This window comes from Ambystoma mexicanum, chromosome 2q (assembly GCF_040938575.1).
Source record: "Ambystoma mexicanum isolate Mex_15411 chromosome 2q, UKY_AmexF1_1, whole genome shotgun sequence".
NCBI classification, from domain to species: Eukaryota; Metazoa; Chordata; class Amphibia; order Caudata; family Ambystomatidae; genus Ambystoma; species Ambystoma mexicanum.
Genome location: NC_090924.1, coordinates 1,179,178,975 through 1,179,185,673, shown reverse-complemented (window position 1 = coordinate 1,179,185,673; position 6,699 = coordinate 1,179,178,975).

The window sequence follows — 6,699 nt, the reverse complement described above, 5'->3', positions numbered from 1 at the left end:
ATCTTATTCGCACCGCACATTGGTACGGTGTTAAGAGCGGTTTCCAAGGAGATCTACTATCCCGCCCCTACGCTGACACGTGGAGGTGGGACCGGAGGCAAGCCCATTCTGTCCAATCATGGACGTCGGGCGGTGCCGTTAGCCCATTGGTTACGTGGTTACTAAGCCACGCATGGGCACGTGCAGCGGCAACCCGTTCTACAAGCAGTCTGTTTGAGAGCAGCGTCAAGGTAAGAAGCTTTGCCGAGTAACAGCATTCCACTCGTATGGTTTCCAAATTAGTTAGTAAGCTTATTACATCTCTCTCTCTTCTGACAGAGACACTGCATTGAAGACTCCATACATATGAGGCGTTCACATGTATCTGAGTCAGTTAAGGTAACCGAGTATGCGCATGACAGAATGTAAAAGTGCATTAGACACGAACTGCAACCTATGACTTTTTGCATTAATGAGGTCACTAACGTTGACGTTGCATATTTCCTTTTTTCCTTTTATGCGATGAAACTTAACTTCTTGCTGGTATGTATATTTACCATTTATAACTTATTTATATATGTTGTTGCAATCATTTATGTTGAAATGTAGCCCTGAAGATGGTGCGAGTCACCGAAATGCTTTGTCATGAGCTGTGATGTTCTGTAGAGGAATTGGGAAACGCCTAATGAATTGTGTGACTCAAACACAATTATCTAAGTAAAGCTTTGAAAACTGAAATGGCTTAAGTCGCATCTTTGAACCAATCAAGCTAAATAACCATACGTATTCACAAGATTTAATCAACTAATTTAATTATTCAAAACATCTTTAAGTATTGGATTTAGCCTCCAGGCGGGAAGAAATCAGTGAGCACTGGGTGCTACGGTGTGATTTCCACTCCATTTTTCAAGTCATTACAGTTGTTTTAAGGCCCGGGTGTCATTGGACCTTTTTGACCCAGTAAGCTCCACATAAAAGCAAATACCTTTTGGAACAATATAAAACCCAGATCTTTTTTGAAAAAAAGAAAAAAAGAAGAAAAGAGGATCCTCCGTGGTGCCCACCTGATCTCCATTCCAATACATTTCGTGTACCCATCATTCCGACTAAGAGCAACCCATTTGCCATCCCCTATCATTCATTCTTGTGCTGCGCAATTACCTCCCTAGGAGGTCATCCACATGCGATTGAGACAAATCAATTTACGGGGCACAAGTGGTCCAGGGATGAATACCAGTTTCTAAACCATCAATCAGCCCCAAACCTCTCGTACAACAGAAGGAATCCGAACAGATTAGGAACACAATTCAATAATAAACCTCCTTGTCCAGTTTTGGTAATGTGGATGGAACGGCAGGCTTATCTTTGCAAGGTCGTGGATCGTTGGTTAGTTGCAACACAGTGAAAATACAATTATTACCCAATGATAAAAGGGACTGTCCAGTCAGGGTTGTGTACAAATATCTACTTTATTATTATTAGAACAGACAGTTCTAGCACACTGAAAGATACAGCCCAGCCGGTAAAAGAACAATGTAATGGATTTTATGGCACGGCACACTCCAGCCAGAGACGTCTTCCACTGACACTGAAGGTGGCGCACAATAAAACACGCCTTTTTTTTATTTGAACCCTGGATTCTTTCTTGAAGAGGCACCCAACCCGTCTCACACCCACCTTAACAAACACCCTGTGTCGCAATGGACCATGAGCCAGGCTGGTGTGTAACAAAGAAATATTTATTTTTAGAATTGAAATGAAATATCAGAGCAAACAAAATTTAGGGGATCAATCACCAGTGTGGTGACAATATAATGCAAAGTCTTACAATACAATTAATTCAACTTTCTGACATCATATACATAAACCTTGAATAGGAATGGAAATAAAATCACTTTCTTCACATGCATAGATGACACATAGGTTATGCACTCCCCGCTACACTTCCCCCAAACACCTGCTAACTACATTCTGTGTGGATGGAAAGTAGTGTCAAGGAGTCAGCAAGAAGAGGGAAATATCGTTTTTTAGATTCGACCCACTACCCCAGAATGAGAGGTAAATATGAAAACCTTAAAAATGAGCAAAATAGCATACTCAGATTGCACTTGTTACTTGTAGATTAGTGTACACTTGCGGTAGGATAGGACAGAAATGTGTGTGGCTGCACTAAAGAGACAAGGAAGCTTACAGGCTACTAAGCAGGGCACTAAAGCAATGTGAACACAGGTGAGAAGATCGATTTTGGGAGAAAAACAATGCAACCAAAATCACACGCGGCAGAATTGCAATTTCTTATTTCACACAGGCTTTAAACTGGCAAACAGCTAAGAAAATGGGCTTAGCAAACAAAATAGGAAATTGGTTTTTGGGATGGGAGACAAAAACACAGAATAGATAGGATGCTGAGGGGAAGGGATGACTCTTATGGGATGATGATATATTTTTTTAATGGGAAATGCAAGTCAGATTTATAAGGGAAAGCAAAATACACGGGTATAATCGGTTTTGTTAGCACAATGATTAGTTCTACTGAAACTATATTTTAAGGCTATTATTAGTAAAAAACACTCAACAAAATTGTTACTCTCGAAGTGCAACCATAAAGAATGTGAATTTTCAATGAGGAATTAATTAATTTATTCCAAATGATACTAGGCACTTACACAGGTAACTGAAGGAAATAAAGGAAAAAAATATGCTAACAGATATGGACTTAAACATATTCTTCTAAGGAAAGGGTGAACAGAGGATACTGGCAATTTGGGAAATGATGAGGGTTTTTATGGGATTTGAATAGGGTTTGAACCGGATGCAAGGTAAAATAGCGGGATATGCAGTTTTTGGGTCCTGGGTGATGGGATACTTACAAGGCAAGCTTATCTTTGGTAATTTGGATAGCCAGCTGGGTCTCTAGGTGGTGGGGCCATGGATCTGGTTACGGGCCGTGGGGCCAAGAGATCTGGTTACTGGGTCAGCTACAGCTGGACAAAGTCTGGTCACTGTGGACAGCAGGATGGGTCAGCTGGGCAAAGAGTCTGGTCACTGGATTCTCCTAAAGGGATCAGCTGCCTTTCATCCTTTCTCCCTGGATTATTGGGATGAATGTGGTTCTGGATAGGTGGTTCTGAATAGGTGGTTCTGCCAGGATGGGTTCAGCTGCCTTTGGACCTGGTTCTGGAGTCTTGGAATCTTGCAGTGTGAATTTTGAATGTTGAATATCCCTGTGTCCCCCTGTGTACCCATTATATAGGCAGAGTGACATCATAGAATTTTACAATTCTGGGTGGAAGTACTCTGGACTTCCCCCTTGCATGGGAGAGGCCAGGCTACGGGTGTCCCTCCTGTGAGCTGATTGGTTCCAGGGAAGTGACCTCACCTTATGTGTGCGTACATTTATGACACCCTTTGTCTCACTCGCCTATTTTTAAAAAAAGTGGGTTATGGAACAAAACTTCATATTTACAATAGTCTCCATCATAAAAATCAGATAGGCAGATCCGATATTTCACAAGGAATATGCCGGTTCTAACGCCAATTCTGAACAATGCTGCCTCATCCCTGGGCACAGTTTTGCTGTTTTCAGGAGAAACGTATTATCTAAAATTCAGCAAATGGCTTCACATATGCATAATAGTATTTGGCATAGTTTTCCCAAGTTTAATATCTGTGCCATTTATGTTTCCCCCAGAAATGCTTTTTTCCTGCTTTTTCAGTCCACCACGTGCCAGAGAGAGGCACCTGGTCTTATTGAGCTTGCCCAAAAATCACATTAAAACTGTCATAATATCACATTACTGCTTATTCAGATTGCGGAGAAAAATGTCTTAAAGTATAAATGTCCTGCATTGTCAATGAGGTGGGTTTGCCAAAGATGTGGGCGATGCTGCCACCCCGCAATCCAAATTGTCTCCCCTGGGTCAGCTTACACATGGGTTTCCATGACTCCCCTTTGAAGTCCTCCAATTTGAATGTAGAGGAACTCACACCTCTGAGGCAAAACCCAGGGCTTTGCCCCCATCCTTTGTCCTTGGGAGACGTTCTGCCTGGCAGTCTGGGAGAACCTGTAATGATCACACTGTCAGGTCCCTAAGAACAGGGCCCCTGCCCTTTCAGCCTTAGTCACTGGTAGGTGCGAAATTAGTCTTGCTGCCAAACTGGTTTGACAGAAATTCCTGGGCCTCAGCCAGGATGATTTGTCTTTTGGGGGGACAAACAGAGCACAATATGCATATCTGTTCAGCCCCTCTCCCCACATGTACAATTGTGTTTCTGTGCGAGCTACAATATTATTTAAGATTTAGTTTTCCCAATGTCATTTTCAGCTTTGCAAAAGCAGTTTTATCCATGTTCTTTTTCTCTCATGTTCATTTCACAAAATGCGTTATTTTCCCTGCACACAGCGATATGCTTGAAAATGGTTTCTTGGTAATTGACACAGGGCAAGAGAGAGAGCATCTTCCCCGTGAAGTACTTTGCGTGTGTTGGTTTATTTCAAAAAGTAAATCCAAGCTGTGCGGACTTGAAGCAGAATTCTTTTGCTTTTCATGGACTTTACTGATGAAACAATGCCGTTCTGGGATGGCGTTCAAAATGAAATACACGGAAAGGGCTGTGTTTTAATAGAACAAAACTGTGTGATGTTTGAAATGAAAGTAGCACCCGTGCGATGCTGTTTTAAATGTAGGTCATTTTAATGTGCCGTCTTGAATGTCTAAATGACAGAACAGCAATGCACAGCCATTCTGATTTTGAGTTGGTTTCTCTGGATTCCTGTGAATGAAAACAAAATGCAGCTATTCTTGGGGTGGCTGTGTTCAACTCTCATCCCATATGTGCTCAGCAGACAAAAGCACAGCCATTTTTGGGTGACTGCAAAAATGCAGTTTTTGTTGTAGGGGGCTCTGCCTTAGGCCTTAAATCTACCCCACAACACAGAGTACAGACAGTTTCACGAAGGAAAGGGATGCACTCTGGATACTGACAGGAAGGTAGTCGGTAAAGCAATCAGTCGTAACTGTTCAAGGTCATTCGGTTTCAGCACCAAGGGAGAAAGGGATCGTAAATGTCACTAGGCATCTTCGGAGTAGGACCAGGTGGACAGAACCACAATGTACCTGGTGCTTCAGATGATCTTGATGCTTGACAGAATCAAGTCAGTTCCAGGACACTTTGCAGCTCCTTTGACAGAGTTCCAGATGGAAGACAGCTGCGGGTATCAGGCGGCAGGCAGTTCGGAGAGGGAGGTTGGATGGACGTCTGCAGGCTAGCCTATACAGCAGCTCGGGTTCAAGAATCATTGTCTCTGTGCTGGTTGGCAGATCTGGAACGCTGGTCGAGGTGTCTCGGATGGCTTTAGTTACTGCAGCGTGACAATAGTCAGTGGTTCTGGCGGTTGTTGTGTGAGGGCTCGACTGTCTCGAAAAATGTCCTTAAAAGATGGACGCTGATTGATGCTTGTTGTGGAACCCCTTCTAGATTCTTCGCAGGGCTCATGTCGTCCTTTAAGGTGGATGGCCCAAAGCTGAGGAGAGTTTTTGCAGGCAACAGCATTGTCCTTTGTTCAGAGACTCTCAGGCATTTCCCACCTAGGAAGCTTGCTGGCAGAAACTAGCAAGGCATTATGTGTGCTGGCTGGGTACCGATTCTGGAGCAGCTGGACGGGCCCTCTGAGTCTGTTATCTCCTTCTGTTCCTTGGGAGATGTTTAGGTGAGGGATCATGCTTCCTTCTTGGAAATGGTGACCTTCCTTCACTGGCAGAAGCTGTAAGGCAGACTGTACCTTCGGCCAGGGTCCAAATGAAGTCGTCAGATGATCTGCTAAGTGAGGGGCTCAGCCCTCTTTTAAAGCCAAATGGGCCCAGTGAATGGTGTAGTGCAGTGCTTTGCAGCAGGAAAGGTAAGGGGTGACAACATGTCCGACTAAGTCCCACCCATCTTCCTGTTTGTTGTGGATTAAACTGTCTCTCTGGTTAATTGAGCTCTCTCTGGCTCCTGATCAAAGCACAGGTCCCCCTTGATGTTTGTGATGCGAAAAGACATTCTAGCTCCATCAATTCACATAATCTTCCCTCTGAAAGGGGGCTCCCTGCAGGGGTTGCCTACTGTAAACAGTTGTCCCAGACATGCCATTCACTGCCCTTCATACAGAGGGGTGGGAGCTAGCTTCAAGTTGACTCATTGCATATCAAAGAAGTGTTGGGGTTTCCTGTCCCCTTGTATCAGTTCTGCGAAGAGGCCTATTGCAGGCCTGTGCAATTAACTCTCATCAGTATGTGCTGCCACCTGCAGAACTTTGACAACAGAACAGGGCGGATCCATGGAGCCTTTAATATTTTAATTAGGCTGGCCATGGCCGGAGGAATGTGTAGCCTTCCCGCTCCAGAGATGCTTTGATGTACCCATGGCTGTCACATTCCAGCTAAATGTGACAGGGAGAACTACGCCTGTAGGCCGTGTCTCCCAGAGTACACATGACTATGTGTTTGTTGTGTGGTGAGCAGAGGAAAATGTGTGCAGATTAGCCTCACACATTTTCTGAGGTTGATCTCCCATCATCCATTTTCATTATGAAACTTAAAAAAAAAAAACAGACAAGTGCACACTCCCCATGTGGATGGTTGAATTCCTCACAGCGATGCATAACCTGCCACCAAGACTCCAACTGTGTGCAGCGCGGTTTCTGCCCCCAAAGCAATTTCACATATCACACCCTCAGCA